Source organism: Pteronotus mesoamericanus, unplaced genomic scaffold (genome assembly GCF_021234165.1).
Source record: "Pteronotus mesoamericanus isolate MK-2021 breed Mesoamerican mustached bat unplaced genomic scaffold, CSHL_Meso_final contig_59, whole genome shotgun sequence".
NCBI classification, from domain to species: Eukaryota; Metazoa; Chordata; class Mammalia; order Chiroptera; family Mormoopidae; genus Pteronotus; species Pteronotus mesoamericanus.
This window is the reverse complement of record NW_026555206.1, coordinates 3577988-3598510: the sequence shown is the minus strand read 5'-3', so window position 1 is coordinate 3598510 and position 20523 is coordinate 3577988.

The following is a 20523-nucleotide window of genomic DNA, read 5'->3' as shown; positions in this document are numbered from 1 at the left end:
GTATTTCCTTCAAATAGTTTTTATTTGAAGTGCCTTTAAATTTACCTTGTGATGATCTATTTACAACTAAGCATGCTTCTTTCCTCCATTTAGCTTTGTATAAATAACTCTACACATCCATCAGGTCTAAGCTAAAATATATATTTTTTAAAAAGTCTTTCTGCATAGTCCTAGGTTTCTAATTTCTCGGTGATTCCATTTACTCAGATAGCATGACTCTGAAGCTTTAGGAGCCAACCTACCTTCCTCTCCCCAGGATACTTCAAATATATCCTTGAAAATCTTGCACTTGTTACTGCACTATACATGCTTTATGAAATTGATTTACATTCTTTTAAGTACAGAATTAAGTTTATAAATAGAATAGATAATTGCTATGTGTTAGGAATGAAAAGGCTTCTGGAAACCATATTGGTAAGGATGGGAGTAAATTCTTTTTTGTAAGTATATTTTATTGATTATGCTATTACAGTCATCCCATTTTTTCTCCTCTTTATCCCCCTCCACCCTGCACCCACTCTCCCTCCAGCATTCTCCACCCACTTAGTTCATGTTCATGGGTCGTACACTTAAGTTTTTTGGCTTCTCCATTTCCTATACTATTGTTAACCTCCCCCTGTCTATTTTATACCTACCAATTATGCCTTTATTCCCTATACCTTTTCCCCTATTCTCCCCCTCCCCACTGATGACCGTCCATGTGATCTCCATTTCTGTGAATGTGTTCCTGTTTTAATTGTTTGCTTAGTTTTTCTTTTTTTTTTTTTAGGTTCAGTTGTTGATAGTTGCGAGTCTGTGGTCATTTTACTGTTCATAGTTTTGATCTTCTTCTTTTCATTAGATAAGTCCCTTTAACATTTCATGTGATAGGGGCTTGGTGATGATGAACTCCTTTCACTTGTCCTTTTATGGGAAGCATTTTATCTGCCCTTCCATTCTAAATGAGAGCTTTGCTGGATAGAGTAATCTAGGTTGTAGGTCCTTGCTTTTCATTACTTTGAATACTTCTTTCCAGCCATTTCTTGCCTGCAAGGTTTCTTTTGAGAAATCAACTGATAATCTTATAGGAACTTCTTTGTAGGTAACTGTCTCCTTTTCTCTTGTTTTTAAGATTCTCTCCTCATCTTTAATCTCTTGGGTAAATTAATTATAACCTGTCTGGTGTGTTTCTCCTTGGATCCAACTTCTTTGGGATTCTCTGAGCTCCCTGGATTTATATGACTATTTCCTGCACCAGATTGGGGAAGTTCTCCTTCATTATTTGTTCAAGTAAGTTTTCAATTTCTTGCTCTTCCTCTTCTTCTGGCATCCCTATGATTCAGATGATAAAATTTTTAAGCTTGTCCCAGAGGTCTGTGAGCCTCTCCTCATTTTTTAAAATTCTTGTTTCTTCATTTTGTTTCAGTTGGAGGTTTATTTCTTTCTTCTGTTTCAACTTGTTGATTTCCTTCCTGTTACTGTTGGTTCCCTGTATATTTTTCTTTATTTCACTTTGGATAGCCTTCCTTCCTTTATTTTGCATCCTTACTCAATCATTTCTGTGAGCATTCTGATTATCGGTATTAAATTCTTTTAAAAATTTTTATTTCTTATTTTTATTTTTTTTACTTTTTATTGAATTTTTTTGGGTGACACTGGTTAATGAAATTATATAAGTTTCAGATGTACAATTCTGTACTACATCATTTGTATTTTGTATTGTGTATTCACCACCCCAAGCCAGGTCTCCTTCTGCCATCATTTATACACTTTATAGCTTCTTCTACTTCCCCCACTCCCTTTCCCTTTGGTAATTACCATACTGTTGTGTATGTCATGAGATTGTTTTTTGTTTGTTTATTTGCTTAATCCCTTCAATTTTTCACCCATTCCATCAGGCAACTCTCAGTTTGTTCTCTTCATCTATGAATCTGTTTTTGTTTTATTTGTTTATTTGCTTTTTAGACTCTATGTATAAATGAAATCATATGGTATGTCTCTTTCTCTGCCTGGCTTATTTCACTTAGCATAATGCTCTTCAGATCCATCCATGTTGTCACAAAGGGTAAGATTTCCTTCTTTTTTGTAGCTGAGTAGTGTTCCATCTAATGATGGACTCTTGGGCTGCTCTCAAATCTTGGCTATTGAAAATAACACTGCAATGAACATAGGGGTACATATAATATTTTAAATTAGTATCTCAGTTTTCTTTGGGTAAATTCCCAGAAGTGGAATCACTGGGTTATAAGGCAGTTTCACTTTTAATTTTTTGAGGTAACTCCATACTACTTTCCACAGTGGCTGTACCAATCTGCATTCCGACCAAGAGTGTGCAAGGATTACCTTTTCCTTAATGTCCTCACCAACACTTGTTTGTTGATTTATCAATGATAAGCATTCAGGCAGGTGTGAGATGATTTCTCATTGTGGTTTTAATTTGCATTGCTCTGATGATTAGAGATGTTGAGCATCTTTTCATATGTCTATTGGCTATCTGTATGACTTCTTTGGAGTAGTGTTTATTCAGGTCCTTTGCCCAGTTTTAAATTTGATTGTTTGCATTGGTTTTTTTGTGTGTGTGTGTTAAATTTTGAAAGTTCTTTATAAATTTTGGACATTAATCCTTTATCAAATGTGTCATTGGAAAATATGTTCTCATTCAATAGGTAATCTTTTCATTTTGTTGATGGTTTCCTTTGTTTTGCAAAAGTTTTTAGTTTGATGTAGTCCCATTTGTTTATTTTTTTCTTTTGTTTCTCTTGAAAGGAGATATATCAAGAAAAATATTGCTCTAAGAAATGTTAGAGATTTTACTGCCTCGGTTTTCTTCTAGAATTTTTATGGTTTGAGTCTAACATTTTAGTCTTTAATCCATTTTGAGTTTATTCTTCTGTATGCTGTAAGAAGGTGGTGCAGTTTTATTTTTGCACATATCTGTCTAATTTTCCAAATATCACTTATTGAATAGACTCTTTTTACTCCATTGTATGTTTTTGCCTCCGTTGTAAAATATTAATTAATCATAAGGGTGTGGGTTTATTTCTGGGCTCTCTATTCTGTTTAATTGATCTATGTTGTCTGTTTTTATGCCAGTACTATGCTGTTTGATTACTATGGCCCTTGTAGTATAGTTTAATATCAGGAAGTATGAGTACTCAACTTTTTTCTTCTTTCTCAAGATTGCTGTGGCTATTCTAGGTCCTTTGTGGTTCCATGTAAATTTTTGAAGTATTTGTTCTAGTTCTGTGAAATACACCATTGGTATCTTGATAGGAATTCTGTTGAACCTATAGATTGTTTCAGGTAGTATCGACATGTTAATGATGTTAATTATTCCAATCCATGAACACGGTATATGCTTCTACTTATCTGTATATTCTTCAATGTCTTTTAATATTCCAAATACAGGTATTTTACAATTTCATCAAATTTATTCCTAGGTAGTTTATTTACTTTTTGATGCAATTATCAATGGGATTGATTTTTTAGTTTACCATTCTGATAATCCATTATTGGTGTATAGAAATACAACTAATTTCTGAATATTTATTTTGTATCCCACTACTTTACTGAATTCATTTATCACTTCTAATAGTTTCTTGGTGGAATCTGTAGTGTTCTCTGTACACAGTATCACATCAATTACAAGTAATGACAGTTTTACTTCTTCTTTTTCAATGTGTATGCCTTTTATTACTTCTTGTCTGATTGCTATGGCTAAGACTTCCAGTACTATGTTGAATAAGAATTCCACTCTTGTTCTAATCTTAAGGAAAACATTTGCAGATTTTGTCTAGTGAGAATAACATTGGCTGTGGGTTTGGCATATGTGGCCTTCATTATATTGAGATATGTTCTTTCTATTCCCACTTTACTAATTTTTTTTATTATAAATCAATGCTGGATTTTCACAAATGCTTTTTCTGCATCTATGGATATGATTTGTGACTTTTACCCTTCATTTAGCTTATATGGTGTATCACATTTACTGATTTGCAGATATTGTACGAATCTTGAATCCTTGGAATATGTTCCACTTTATCGTGAAGTATGATCTTTTTAATGCATTTATAGATCTGATTTGCTAATTGTTTGTTGAGGATTTTATAATCTGTGTTTATTACAGATAATGACCTATAATTTTCTTCCTTTGTAGTATCTTCATGTCAATTTGGAATTAGGATAATGCTGGCCTTGTAAAATGACCTTGAGAGTCTTTCTTCCCCTTGAGTTTTTTTTTTTTTAATAGTTTGTGAAGGATAGGTGTTAGTTGTTCTTTGAATTTTTGGTAAAATTCACCTGTAAAGCTATCTGGTCTAGGACCTTAGTTTCTTGGGAGTTTTTTGATTACTGCTTCAATTTCCTTAGTTGTAATCTGTCCAGATTCTCTGGTCTTCCCTGATTCAGTTTTAGAAGGTTGTGTTGTTTCTAGGAATTTATCCATTTCTTCCAGATTTCCCAATTTGTTGGCATGTAGTTGGCAATAATATTTTCTTACAATCTTGTATACTATTTTGGTGTCAGCTGTTACTTATCTTATTTTATCCTTGATTTTATTCATTTGGGTCCTCTCTCTTTTTCTCTTGATGAGTCTGGTTAAAGGTTTGTCAGTCTGGTTTATATTTTCAAAGAACCAGCTCTTGGTTTTATTGATCTTATGTATTGTTTTTATAGACTATTTTATTTCTGTTTTGATCTATATTTTTTACTTTTTTCTACTCACTTTGTGCTTTGTTTGTTTTTATTTTTCTAGTTCCTTTAGGGTAAAGTTAAATGACTTATTTTAGATTTTTATTGTTTTTTGAGGTAGACCTGTAATGCTGTGAATTTCCTCCCTATGAATCCTTTCACTGCATCCCATAGTTTGTGTTTTTTGTATACTCATTTTCATTTGTTTCAAGGTATCCTTTGATTTTTGCCTTGATCTTATCTTTAACCCATTCATTGCTTAGTAACATGTTATTTAGCCTCTATTTCTTCATGTGCTTTCCAGTTTTGTTCTTCGAATTGATTTCTAGTATTATGCCATTATGATCAGAAAGATGCTTGATACGATTTCAATCTTCTTAAAGTTATTGAGATTTGTTTTGTGTTCTTACTCGTGGTCTATCCTGGAAAATGTTCCATGTGCACCTGAAAAGAATGCATATTCTGCTACCTTGGGATGAAATCTTCTGACAATATCAATTAAATTCTTCTGATCTTATGTGTCACTTAAGGCCACTGTTTTCTTATTAATTTAAGTCATACTGCTCAGGCAGACTGCTTCTCTGAGCAGCAGCAGCATGAGAGGACCCAATAACCCCACCCCCGGGAAGGACTTGTCCCTGCTCTGTGGTGTCTAAGTTGGTTTGCTGAGTACAGAGTGACTAGATTAACAACTGAAAGAGACAGCCACAGACAGTAGATTCCTGGAAGTCTCGAACAGACTGCCTAAGGTCAGACAGGGTCAACAGCTGACATCATCAGAGGCAGATCCAGAGAGAAAACAGTGGTCACCTGCCATAGAAGTTCATGCCACAAAGTCAGGAAGTCAAGATAGATCAATTTAAGAAGCAGAAGCAAAAGAAAAGCACCTCACAAATAACGAGAAGACAAAGAAACACCCCCCCCCCCCAGTGAAAGGGAAAGAGGGATCCCCAGAAAGAGAAGTAAATTAAATAGAGGAAAGTCAACTATCAGATATGGAGTTCAAAACAACAGTTCTAAGGAAGCTCAATGAGCTCAGTGAGCTCAGAGAGAATTACAAAAAACTATGGGGAAACTAAGAGGAACTTATTGCAAACTATATGAGCATGTAAAAGGACGTAGAAACTATCAATAAGAAACAAGAGGAAATGAAGAATACAATTTCTGAACTGAAGAACAAAGTAGAAGGAATAAAAAGTAGACTAGATGAAGCTGAGGATTGAATTGGCGAGCTGGAGGACAAGGTAGAAAAAAGCTCCCAGAAAGAGCAGGAGAATGAAAAAAGACTCAAAAAGAACGAAGAGGCATTTAGGGAAATGCAGGACAACCTGAAATGTAATAATAATCTGTATAATAAGGATGCCAGAAGGAAAAGAAGAGGAGCAAGGGATAGAGAACCTGTTTGAAAAAGTAATGATGAAAAACTTCCCTAACTGGAGGAGAGAAAAAGTCACACAAGTCCAGGAAATACAGAGGGTCCCATTAAAGAGGAACCCAATGAGGCCCACTCCAAGACACATCATCATTAAATGCCAAATATCAAAGACAAACAGAGAATCCTAAAGGCAGCATGGGAGAAAGAGGTAGTAACATATAATAGAGCCCTGATATGGCTAGCAGCTGACTTCTCAACAGAAACACTACAAGCCAGAAGGGAGTGGCAAGGACCATTCCAAGTCATGAAAAGCAAAGGTCTGCAACCAAGACTAGTCTACCCAGCAAGGCTCTCAATTAAAATGGAAGGAGAAATAAAGGGTTTTCCAGACAAAAGAAGTCTAAAAGAATATATCTCCACCAAACCAGCACTGCAAGATATGCTAAAGGGACTGCTTTGAGAAGATGAAGAAAAGGAATCTATGAATACCCAGTTCCTTTCAGAGTTGCCAATACTTGGTATTACCAATATTTTTAATACTTATTAATCTGGTTGTCACAATGATGTGTTATTTTAATTGTTACTTTATTATTTGTAGAATGAAAACTGTTTTTGTATATTTCTTGCCTATTTCTATTATTTTTAAATAGCTTTGAATGACTTTTTGGTATTATTTATCCATTTTTTGATTAAATGTTTGCAGAATTATTGCCCCCCGAAAAAGCACCCCAAAACATTTTAACCTTGTTTTTTGCCATGCTGCAAATACTTTCCTATTCTATTACTTGTCCTTTAACTGTTTTTTAAAGTCATATTACTATATAGTCTTAAATGTTTAATGTAGTCATATTGTCAATATATTACTTTATAGCTTCTGGTTTTGAATAGGTTACTTCAAGGTAAGAAAAATATTATTTTGTATTTTTTCTGAAAACTTCTTAGATTCTACATATTGATTTTTAACTCACTTGAATATATCTTGTATACTGTGTGAAATAAGGCTCTATATTTGTTTTATTTTAAGTAATAGTGGTCCATGCTCCTTATTTGTTGAATAAGCCTTACTTGCCCCATTGATTTGAAATATCAATTTAACCATATATTACATTGTTAGACAGATATATGTACATTTGTTTTTAGAATGCTCATTTTATTTCATTGATCTACTTGATTATTTGAGTTGGTGTTATGTTGTTTTACTTGCTGAGATTTTATAATGGGCTTAAATTTTTTAATATTTTATAATGGATCTTGACATTTAAAAAAGTACATAAATAAAATCAATCTGCATTTGAAAGAAAGAAAGAAAGAAAGAAAGAAAGAAAGAAAGAAAGAAAGAAAGAAAGAAATAATCTCCTACCTTTTGTGAAATCATAGATGGAACTGGAGAATATTATGCTAAGTGAAATAATGTAGTCAGTGAAAGATAAATAGCATATGATCTCACCTATAAGTGGAATCTATTCAACAAAATAAACTAATGAACAAAATAAACGACAGGCAAAGAAACACGGAGCAGACTGAAAGTGACCAGAGGGGATGGGAAAGGAGGACAATAGTGGAAAGAAGGAGAAAGGACTAAACAAAGAACATGTATGAATGACCCATGGACATGGGCAACAGAGTGGAAATAGCCTGTGGGAGAAGCAGGCAGGGTGAGATGGGTTTGGAGGGCAAAGGGGGAAAAACTGAGACAACTGTAATAGAATAAACATGGGGTTCCAGAAGGAGAAGGGAAGACCAAGAAATTGACAACTTATTTGAACAAATAATGCAGGAGAACTTCCCCAGTCTGGCCAAGGGATAGACTTCCAGGAGATCCAGGAAGCTCAAAGAGTCCCAAAGAAGTTGGACCCAAGGAAGTACATACCAAAGCATATCATAATTAATTTACCCATGATTAAAGATAAGAGGAGAATCTTGAAAGCAGCAAGAGAAAAGGAGACTGTTACCTATAACAGAGTTCCCATAAGACTATCAGATGGTTTCTCAAAAGAAACCTTGCAGCAAGAAGGGGCCAGCAAGAAGTATCCTTGATAGACATAAAAGCCATGAAAGAAAGGACCTACATCCAAGATCACTTATCAAGCAAAGCTATCATCTAGAATAGAAGGGCATATAAAGCTCTTCTCAGATAAGGTCAAGTTAAAGGAGTTCATCATTACCAAGTTCCTATTATATGAAATGTTAAAGGGACTTATTTAAGTAAAAGAAGAAGACAAAACTATGAACAGTAAAATGACAGCAAACTCACAACTATCAATAACTGAACCTAAAAAAACAAAAACAAAAACAATCCAAGCAAACAACTAGAACAGGAACAGAATCATAGAAATAGAGATCAGAAGGGAGGGGGAGGGGAGGGAGAAGAATAGGGGAAAAGGTACAGGGAATAAGTGGCATAAATAATAGGTACAAAATAGGCAAGGGGGAGGTTAAGAATAGTATAGGAAATGGAGAAGCCTATGAACTTATATGTACGACCCATGGACATGAACTAAGGGGGGCATTATTGCTGAAGGGGGTAATGCGGGGTGGAGGGGAATAAAGGTGAGAAAAAAATGGGACAACTGTAATAGCATAATCAATAAAATATATATTAAAAATAAAAAGAAAAGAAAAAGAAATTGCAGTTTAATTGGGTCTGAGAGCCAAATTAAAGTCCTAAATAAATGATTAACAAACTGAATCTAAAGATGTGTGTGTGTGCCTGTGTGTGTGAGAGAGAGCGTGGAGGGGAGAGAGAGAGAGAAAGAATAACATCCCATTCTTACCATAAACATATTCATTCTTTGTAGGTTTCCCCAGTTATCTAGAGGAGGTTTTAATTGAAAAATATAACCAAAAGTCTTTTAAAACAGAAATAGAAGAGAATATCTCCTAACTAAAAATGTACCTACTAAATGCCTGCAGCATTAATTACATTTGATGGTGAAATACTAAAAGTATTACTTTAAAAATGAACAATAAATCATAATATTCTCTACTGCTATTTCTATTCAATATTACACTGGAAGTTCAAGGTAGTATTCTAACATTAAGTTAAACCACATAACATTGATAATATTCAAATATTTGTGATCAAAACTAACAAACATAAAAATATATAATTAAAAATTATATATGTTATGAATTAAGAAGAAAACCCAACAGAAGAATAACAATGGACAAAATATATAAATGGGCAACTCATAGAGGAAAAAGTCTAAATGTTGCCTTCCAAAGAAATCCAACAAAAAAGAATAATAAAGAAAATTAAAAATATTCTTAGTCTATCTAGTAATCAAGGAAATGTATATTAAAATAAAAAAAGTTTTTTACTTATAAAATTGTTATTGACTGGTTACAAGTGTAATTAAAATATACACAAAATAAACTCATATAAGCAATTTCAGTTTGCAGTTCCCCCAAAATTTTAAAATAAGCACATCCTATGAGCCAGCAACTTCACTTCTAACTTGCAGAATCTCTGGTGTGAATATAGAAGCACCCTCATTTAAACGCTTTGTAGCAGCCTGAAAGGTGAAACAGTAGACCAATCTTCAGAAAGGAACGGATGAATATATTGTGGTTTATACAACACGTTGAATACTCACAGAGTGTGGTTTAATGAATCATTTACATTTACATGCATCAACTAGAGGATCGGGCTAAAGATTTTAAACTCTATACTTTGAACAACAGTTTAGAGAACTTTAAGTAGAAATCAAAATATGTCAAAAACTTGTTTTGGAGGTGAATCATTTTTGTGTTAGTTTTCTGAAAGAAGTATCACTACTTCTGGGAAATTAAGAGGATGGATAGATCCAGACAAAACCTGAATTTACCTAAAAGGAAATCGGAATTTATAAATTTGATTGACCAATCATATGTGAAATCAGATTCCACCTGAGAACAAGTTGTTGAGCATATCAGACTGTCCATTTTGGGAGAAATGCAAACGGGAGATGTTGACCAGTAATTATTAACTGAGATAACTGCTGGGAAACATTTTATAAACTGCAGGGTGCTGTGCACATGCCAAGGGATTTGTTCTGATTACATGAACCACCAGCCAGAATTTCCTTCTCAGAGAGAGCACACCTTTGGCAAGGTCCCCTCATCTCCCACCCAGCAGAATCCTGTGGAAAACACCTTAGCCCAGCAGGTTGAACTCAATTAAGAAATGTTGGCAGCTGTCTCTGGAGCCTAGCAAACAAGCGGTGTTTTTTGCCAAATGCATTATTAATTGCCTGGGTAAAAGAACAAGGCCAATTTAAGTCTCTGATTCCACCAGGGGGCCTTGGGATTTTGTATGTGAAGTGAATGACATGGGCTTCAATTTCAGGAGCTTGGAGCTGGCTCATGGCTCACCATTTCTAACTGTAGGAACATATCCCAAATCAGATTAATTTACATGCTCCTGGGAGAGCCTGAAGGTTGTTAATAATTGTGTCCCTTGCATGAAAAAGAGGAAGAAAAACTTAAAGAAACAGGGCAGTTTTTGAAGTGAAAGAACAGAAGAAAAAATATCAGGCTTTTTTTTTTCCTGTTCTTCTGAAACAAGTGTATTCTGCAAGACATTTAAAAGGCTAGTTGCCAATTTAGCTGCACTTTCTCAGCCTGTTGGGGAATTGAGGGATTTCCTTTTTGATTCACTGTCCTTATCAGAAGCAGCCTATAAATTTTTCAGTCCTAGTTACCTTGGGAATAATGGAGATTATGTGACTGAAAAGGTACCGTGCTCCTACAAGTGACTGTCAAGATTAGAGGGTCCCTGAGTGTATCTTGATGGAGCAATGGGAGGGCACCTGTTAGGAGGAGAAGGGCTATAGGGAGCAGGGTTCTTGTAATTTTGCTGCTCAGTAATCCGGTCAGATCTGCTCAAGTGGCTCAGACCAGAAGAATAAATGCTCCAAAACAGAATTCTGTGTTTTAGAGCCTGATTCTTCCTATAGGAGAACTAACTCAGTTTCTTTCTTGTGGGATTAATACTGGACATGGCTCTTCCATCACCTGTGATTAGGGCTGGCCAGAAGGTCCCTGGCCAAAGGAATGTGCACTGTTTTGGGAATGGATTCTAACTGCCTCTTTATCTTCTTTTGGGAATGGCTTCTTGTCCTGTGACTGCTTCTTGACCTTTTTTTCTTTCTGCATGTACACACTGTGCACATTGAGGTAATGCAGTTTAGAGTCACTTGTAGGACATGTGTCTCTTTTGTCTGGGACTACTTAAAATGAGTCTCAGACTCAGGGAGGTACAATTTCTCACACCTCGATCTGACACCATTGGCACACTCTCCTGTAATGTGAACAATAAACTGCATGTCCACATCTGCTAGTCCTTTGGGTGGTTTCTTTGGAATATCACGGACACTTAAGCAGCATCCTGTGTTGGAGCTCTTGCGTTATATCTCTTCAGTTCTTTATTGCACCCATCTCCTAATAATTTAGACCTCTGTTTGCTCTTTACTGCTACAGAAAACTAAGACAGAGACAAGTAAATCAGGACTCTTGGTATAATGTTGAATTCTCTAATCTTTTCTTTCCCAGAAAAGGTAACAGTTGTCAAATTTGAGGCCCAAACAAAGGCATTTTTATGCTACTGAGCTGAGTGGAATTGTAGGCAACATTTGGACTCTTTAGCCACTAGGTCTTGTGTTACACAAGTAGACTCTTTTGGTCATAAATGACATTTACTGAATGCTTTTAGCTGAAGGTTTCCTAATTTAAGAGTAACGAGTATAGCTAAACTTCCTTTGGGTAATTCTCAACTACGAGGAAGTAAAACAGACATAGACAATGATTCTGAGTCATTTAATGCTATATTTTACAATGCTAATCAGAGCTTCAGTGGGAGGCACTTAGGAGCTGGTGACTAAATAGGCAAGTAGACCACCCACGTATGAATCCCTCCAGAGTGACCCTTGGGTGTTGAGGCCTTAGCTGATAGCCTAAGTTTTCTGAAACCTGTGGCGTTCCTAACATAAGATGAAACATGGGCTCCTAGATAAGTAAGCCTGGCCGGGTTTGGCTTGCCATGTGCGAAGACATTTGCGAAAGATAAACTCGGAGTTGTTCTCAACAGTGAGTCTGTGACACCCTCACTCCCCACAGCCTTTCCTTGTAGTGAGTGCTCTGTCCCATTGCTCTAATTCTCACCAATCTCAACTTTTCCGGACACTGCCAAAGACAGGGCATTATTATAGGGCTGGGGCTACACAAGTCATAGAATTTAAGGTACTTTCTCTGATGGGTTTTTAAATTTGTTGAGAGAGAGAGAGAGGGAGAGATGGAAGGAAGGGATGTGGCAAAAGTTGAAAAGACTAGTCATTTTGAAGTATTCACAATGTTTCAAATCTCAGGGTAGGTGCACAACTACTACTACAGTGGGCCCATCAGGAACGCTGATTCTTTCAAAATACCTATTCTAAAAATTAGGAAACCAAGGGTAAGAAAAGCTGAGTAATGTGCCCCAAATTACCCAGATGGGAGGTATGACACAGCCAGCATTTGAAGCCAGGACTTTCTGTGTCACACTAATTTTATTTGACTAATGCTAGATCACCTGTCTTTTAGCAAATGGGTGATAAGACAATATCCTGGCTGGGTTCCAAGGAGGGTACAGAGAGGCCTGGATTGGAGGTTGGCCTTGTCAGAAGAAACCACCTGGGAGAAGGAAAGGTGGATATTGAGAATTGAGTTCAGGGAGGCTCACAAGAATGTGGAGGGACAGCAGTTAGTGTCAGTTAGCAGCAGTTAGCCCTTCCCTCCTCTAGATCATTAGTTTAGAAAACTGCAGGGAACAGTTCTGTGACCAATGATGGCAGAAGAGGCAGAGAGATTAGTGTGGTGGGAGGGAGTGGAAGGAAGAGAGGTGAAAGGGTGTTGGGGAACCACCAAAGGAGATGTTTAGAGGATAAGAGGTAGGAATTTTGGGGTGAAAAGAAAGAGGGAAGAAGGGTAGAAATTAAAGAATAGGAGGAGGAGGGAAGAGTGAAAGAGAAAGGAAACACTAATAACAACCACAACAGACAGGAAGCAACAGAGAAAGAAGGAAAGAAAGAGGACAGAAAAACAGAGCCTACAATCCTTGCTACTCCAGGCCTCAGAAGTGACCAAGTATATCCCCGCCTGCTGTTGAGAACACCCTCCTCTGCCAGGGAACTAGAAGGCATCACTTCTGTAACTGTGTTTTTAAACCCTTTGATAGCAGAAAATCATGGCTGAAGGGATGAATGCTGTTTAATTTTTTAAAAGATTTTATTCATTTATTTTTTTAGAGAGACAGGGAGGGAGGGAGAGAAAGAGGGGGGAAAACATCGATCAGCTGTGACTGGGAATCTAACCAGTGACCTTTTGTTTTGGGGTGTGAGGCCCAACCAACTGAGCCAATCAGAGCAATGGATGCTATTTTCAACAGCAGTTAACCTCCTTCCAAGAAAAAGCTAAGTGAGGTCCAGCTTTTGTTCCAGAAGCACTATACCCAAAGGCCTTCTCCTTGCAAGCTCAGTTCAGCCCATCTGAGTGCCCAGGCCAGTGCCCACCCAGCCAGGTGCATAACAGGTGGGCTTGACATTTAGTCTGGCTGCCCAGGACATGATGGTGCTTGTGTTTGCCTAAATCCCCAGCACCTGCAAGCTGCTACATTTGGATCTTTCTGAGCTTGCTAGATGTCTGGCCTGCATGCCAGGTTGATCCAGCCCAAATGATTTGCACATGGCATGCCAGTTGCCAGCCTGGGTTCCTGGCACGGGTCCTGACATAATCTCGCGTGTTCCCGGGAGCCAGGATCCTACTGCTGGGAGACACCTGTGGTTGTCCACCCCCTTATCTGTTAATACTTCCTTTCATGCCAGATCCAATGCCCAAGGACACAGACACCTGCAGAAATAAAGACTTGAGCCAACTCTTTCCCTCTAGGCTGACTTTGGAGTGGGGAAGCTACCTATCTACTTAGGCAGCCTTATAGCTAAAGAGGGAAGTGGCATCATTGGGCTGGTTAGAGCTCCAACAAGAAGTGTTGTGGACATATGGGAGGAAAGAGATGAAAGGAGGCCAGGGGTCAGAGAAAAGACTATAGCTAAGTCCATATGGCAGTGGACAGGGAGTCAGTGAGTGGGTCTTGAGTAAATGATGGAGGTGAGAGGCCCTATGAGGCAGGTATAACCTTTGAACTTTGTCCTGCTCTCTCAGCTCTGTGTCCTGGAGTGAATTTCCAGCAATCTATTTCCTGTGACTTGGCAGTTTGAATATTCCAGAAATAAAAACTGGGGTTGTTCCCAAAGTATAAAGTGTACGGTGTGTTAGTTAACTTGTTGCATAGATTATCCCAAACATCTTTAAAGAAAAAATATTTATTATTGAATAGTTTCTGCTGGTCAAGGACTTGGGGTAAGATTAGCTGAGAAGTTTTGGCTCAGAGTCTCTCCTGAGGTTGAAGTCAAACTCCAGTCCCATACTGCAGTCATCTCAAAGTTAGCAGGGGACAGATCTGTTTCCATGGTTGCTCAGGTGGCTGCTGTCAGGAAGTCTCAGTTCCTCACTGGATGCTGGCTTGACACCCCAATTCCTTGCCCCATAGACCTCTCTACTAACTGCATGAGCTTCCTCATGATATGACAAAGACAGAAAGAACACAGCAGAAGCTGCAGTGTTTCACAATACAACCTAATCTAAGTTACACACTATATATCTGCTATATTCTATGGTCACATGAGCCAACTCTGGTTCAATGTGTGTGTGCGTGTGTATGTGTGTGTTTGTGTGTGTAACTACACACAGGTGTGAATGACAGGAGGCAGGGATCATTGGAGGGCATTTTGGAGGCAAAGCGTCATGACATAGGTGACTGTTTTTCCCTCCTGACAGGCAACAGGCAAGGGGCTAAACACTGCTGAGATGAACTTTGCCAGAGGGAAACTGGATATAAGTGGCAGAGTCTTCTAGTTATGACTCAGCCCCCCCAGCTCTGGGGAACCTGCATAATGTCTCTCCCAGGGTCCCTTTGTTAAATCCCACATTTGATTTCTCTCTCCCTCTGTAGCCACCTTGCTCAGAAGAAACCCTCAGGATCCCTGCCCTGGCCTATCACCACTCTTACTGTTTCTCCTCCTTCTTATTCTCTAAAATCTTTTTAAGCTCAGGAAAATTCCTGTCAAGTTTTGCTTTCTTCAGAACTGCTCTATCTATTTTATTCTTTCTTTTCTCCTCAACTCTATTCTCCTTCAGTTCTTTGGTAAGAGATCTTGAGAGCCCATGAAACTCAGAACCTAGTCATTAATAACCAAAAATCCAGTTTCTCTTTTCTCAAGGGTACAAGAGAGCTCAATATTCAAAGTCTCCCTGGAGGTAAGAAGCATAGAAGTGCATCAGAAAAGGAAGCCTGGTGGATCCTATATGTTTCCCGATTAAAATGCCTTCCTGACCATTTCTTATGAAGGGAAAGGGAGGTATGGGAAAATAAGGAGTTGACAATGCATCCAAGGGACTAAAATTGAGGCAAGTCAGGAGAAGAAATTTGGGAAAAGAAGCCTATGAGTTCAACTTGCACATTCTGAACTGGAAGTAGGACAATTTAGCATGCACTTGGCGATGCTGAACATTGCTTGGAACAGTGGATGTGTAGATGTGTTTAGTAACACTGGTTGTATAATGAACTTGGTTAACACTGCTCAGTGTTCCAAATGTACAACTCAAGATGAGCTCTTACTTTAGTCGAACATTATGAAATGGGTTCCCATTATGTGCTAAGTCCTGTACCAAGTGCAGGGGATATGGAACAAAGTCAGCACCCCTGTGAGGAGCAGAAGCTGACTTGTACAGAAATAGGGGATGCTCCACTCTGGTGGGTGCCCTGATAGACTTGTAAATAATACTCTCTTGGAGCTTGGGGAAGGGGAGAGAAGGCTTAAGAGGCTCTGCCATCTGAGATAATCTAGACAAGTATACAGTGGACAAGCTTAATTTCCATGGCTGTCTTTGAACTACACTTCTCTGGAATCCATCAATGGCGACTATAATAAAAGGCAACCCCATTATTTCTCATATGCTTTTGTTTTTCCATCAGAACATAGAGGATGAAAACTACTGTCCAAACAGCCCTCACAGATCCCCAAAACATAATGGAGTGACTCAGACTGGCAGCCTTCACCTTACTTTGACTTTGGAGCAGTTCTTTCATTATTGCCTCAGAGTCCCTGGGCCCTATAGAATTATTGGATTTTTCCATTTTTCCCTGGATTCTTCTCTTCTCCTCTAATCCTATCAAGGAGGGTTTTTTTTTTCCCCTTTAAGGCATTTGTATGTTAATGAAAAAAATCTGTAAATGAGGATAGTTTTTAAAAAACTTTTCTCTGTTTCATTTTAACAGATGATTATTTTTCTTGTCTGGGCTTGAACAGAGAAAAGTGTAGCAAGGCTCTTGTTGAAAATTCATCTTTTTTGCTGGTGGCAAGAGCCACAGTGCAAGAAATAATAAGCACAGCTGCAGTGATATTCAGATCACAGTGGAGGCAGCAACACTTCTTCCCCAACTCTTATTTTCTTTTCCTTCCTTTTGAGCAACCCACCATGAGGCTGCTGAAATTTATGCATGTTAAAACAGACTTTTAAAATCCCATAGGAATATACTCCCCTCCCCTTTAGCCCCCAGGTCTTGTCAGAAGATAGTGTCCTGGATCCCAATCTAGCCTCTGCTGGTCTTTGGGGATGTGCTTGGCCATTCAGTTCCTGACATACTCATTTCTTCCTTGGATTCTTACTCCAGGCATACTTCTACCACATTTTCCCTCTTCAACAGCTACATAGAGAAATAATAAGTTGCTGTCCAGTTTTCCCTGCCTGTGATAAATCACTCTGGATTCAAGGGAAGGAGAGAGTGACAACTTCAGTCAAGACCTTTAAGCAATTTCTAGTGGGAATTTTACTTTCTTTTAGAACCAATTCACATGCTACCTCCTCTATGAAGTCTACCTGGTCACTGGCAAATAGGTTAATTTTACCCTGAATGTGTCTGTACATCTTTTTATAAACACCCAATCACACTGTATTGTTATTCTATTTTAGTATATCTGCCGTTTTTATTAAACAAGATCCACAGATTTGTAATACATTTAGAAGCAGGGCTAGTATCCCTTTCTTTGTTTCATCCAGACCCCTTGGCTCAGCACCTGGCAGAGAGTTAATGCTCATTAAATATTTTTGGATGAATCAATGGGCTCTGAAAGAGCCTGAATCTTTTCTACTTTCTTTTTTTTCCTACTGGATGCCCTACGTGTATGGTACAAACTTGCACCATTCACCTTCTCTCCTGTTAATAAGGATACCAATTGTGAAATCCCCATTACTTCAGTGCTAAGTCACATCAGCAAAGGTGTTTGGAGAGCTCAGAGCCTGGCTGTGAGCTGAGAGCATCAAGTTTCCACTGAGAAAAAAAGACTTGAGCTGTTGTCATTGTTACCTACAGGTTAGTGGCTATTTGACTTTATGGCTCCTTTAATGATACCAGTGTTACTAGAAGGGTCATTTGTAAACCACAGAAGATCAATGACAGAGAATCTTCTTAGCTGTAGACCTCTTAGTTGATATCTCCCCACACCAAAGAAGAGTTATGTGTACTTGCCTTCAGGTTATGAGGCAAGAATCTAATCAATGTTGACATTCCCCCCTTGGGTGTCACCTGGGTCTAGAAACAACATCTTTCTCAGTAAGAGTGGCACGGGGGACACCTGGAGTGCTAGCACTTGGAAGGGAATGTGATTTCTTTTCTTCAGTTTAGTGGCTTTGAGGTTTACAGCACTCATAAGACTCATAAAATAATTCCCAGCTGTTGGGAGCCAAACAATGTAGCTGAGAAGTAAGGTAAGTTTTCCTACATAGAATCAGCCGGAGTTCCCATTGAGGAGCCAATCCCACGAGCCATTTACTGGAAGCCTTACGGGTAAAAACATGTGCTTTCTCTCAGAGACTTGCATTAATATTTTGATTGGGTTATATGCTGATTGTGAGATCTTTGGCAATGAAGTTTATCACTCTGAGTCTTGATTTCATCATATGCGAAGAATGATAATATTAACTTTTACCTCAGGATGGTTCTTAAAGATTCAATAAAATGCTGTATGAAACTTAACCCTGGAACATAGTTGGTTCAAAATAATGATGATGACAACAATGATGGTGATGATGACAACAGTGATGATAATGATGACGATGATGGTGATGGTGGTTATAGCGATGATGATGGTGATGATTATGATGACCTGGCCCCCAGCTCCCTTCAAGCTTGGAACTAGTGGTGGACCTGGAATCAGCTCCAGCTGGTATAAAATAAAAACTGTGACTTTATAATTGCCATTTCAATGCTTACAGTTGTACACTCACTTTCCAAGTTTCTGGGAAATTTCATAGAATGATTCCCAGTTGACACCAATGTGTTTGCTTCTGTGATATCACTCCATCTTTTCCAACATTATGAAGGAATTTATAAAGTTTATTTTAAAGGTAAAACAATATACAATGTGGCTGAGGCAGAGTCAGCAGTAAGTCTCAGATTTTTTTAGCTCAGTTCTACTTGGGCAGTTTACTGCTCTTTGTTCATAATGTGAAGGAAATATTTGATAATAATTCACACTGTAGTATAAATAACTCGTATCTGCTAAAGGTGTTCTCTTTCTTACTAAAGTGATAGGTCCCAGTGAGACACAGTTAGGAACCTGCCTTTAGAAAACACCTAAACACTTACCTAAGCTGTCACATTCTAAGAAAGCTTAACTCCTGACCCCGAGACAGATGTGTGTTTGCAAGGGGGACACAACAATTCCGAGAGAGTGGTAGCCCATGCAAGCCTTGAATGCTCTATGTGGGTCAATTTTCTAGAGCTCAATGTTGCGATTCCTAGTAGGGCTGAAGTGGAAAGGCATGAAGAAAGATTGGCAGCGAGCAGCCTGACCATAGTACTAGGATAATTTCCATCAGGGCATTCCATGGGTCTCTGTACTCAATGTGGTCCACATGTGTGCTGGGGATTTGGCCAACCTGAGTCAGAGGGGACCAAGTGAGGAGTCTGCTGGGCAGACTTCAGGAACTGCAGACAACATATCTGTTCAGAGATATTTCCTGCATGCCTGTGGACCATGACTTTTCACACTATGGATAAACTCACACGTACACTCACAAACATGTCTATGTATATCCCAGTCTTGACTTCCTCAGTCCATTGCGAAGGAGCATTTCACTGTCTCTGCCATCCTTCCTGGAATCCTTCATTGCTTCCTTGAGCCTACTCTTTCTAGATCTCCTTGACATCTTCATTGCGCAAACCCGCTTGGTGACCTTGAATTTCACAGGTTTGCTCTGGCCTTTGATTGCTCCTTCCACCCTGTGTAGCTGTTCTCTCCCTTCATCATCAGACATCCCTGTGGGGAGTCCACCTATTTCAGGTGCTGAAGCCACTTAAGCCCTGACTTTGGAATCAGGGGTTGCTCTCCCTCAGCACCAATCCATCTCTCAGTGGTTTCAGCTCATTTGTTATTTCTCACAGACTAGATGGTCACAGCATGGTCTCTACTATATTCTTCATTCCCTGCTCATTAAGATGTTTCACAAAGAAGTACAAAAAATGCATTGATGCATTTTAGTTATGAAAAACACATTCAGCTGATCTATCGTTCTGCTTCAGATGAAATTTCAGCCTGCATTTTTCTTTTTGACTCTTGCTAATGTTGGGGCCCTGCTCCTTACGATTAAGCTGTCTTTGCCCATGAAAAATTACTTTCCATACATACTAAGGGCCAATGTCATAAAATAATACACACATAATAATACATAAAAATAATAATATATACATAAAAATGTGAGCACAGCTTTAGGGTATGGAAAGGACAAACCCCAAGTAGGCTGGGAAAAGAGAGCATACTGAGTTTGAATTTCAGGACAATTACTTACGAGCTGTGTAAACTTGGTCAAATTAATTAGCTTCCTTGAATCTCTACTTATTCAATGGCTATAACAGCTTTTTAACTGTTTGAGGGTTAAATGTGATGGTGTATTAAATGGGCCTGGCTCTTAGTAAATGTTTGATAAAAGCCCCAGCTTTCTTCCTACCCTATATAATAATGCTTATATGTGTTCAATGACATCCTGGATTAATGGATCATTTATAAAACCCCAGTAGAACAATAAACAAGGACTCTACCTAGATAGACCTTGAGCACTCAGATCTTCTCACACAGTCAGGTAACAGTATTGAGTTACATGTGCCTATGTTATTTTTGGACAAGAATCTTGCCAGCCATTTCTGGGGTGATGACAGCATCTTACAATGACAAATGGAAAGCACCTAGCATTGTATCTGCACACAAGGTATGCCTAATAAATATTAGTTATTTTTCTTTTTTTTCCCAGAGCTGGCAGGAAATAGGGCCAGCTAGATATGTATGTGTACATTAACCTCAAATCCATAGGGTTGCATTGTGCCTCGAAACTCCAGTAGTGCGGATCCC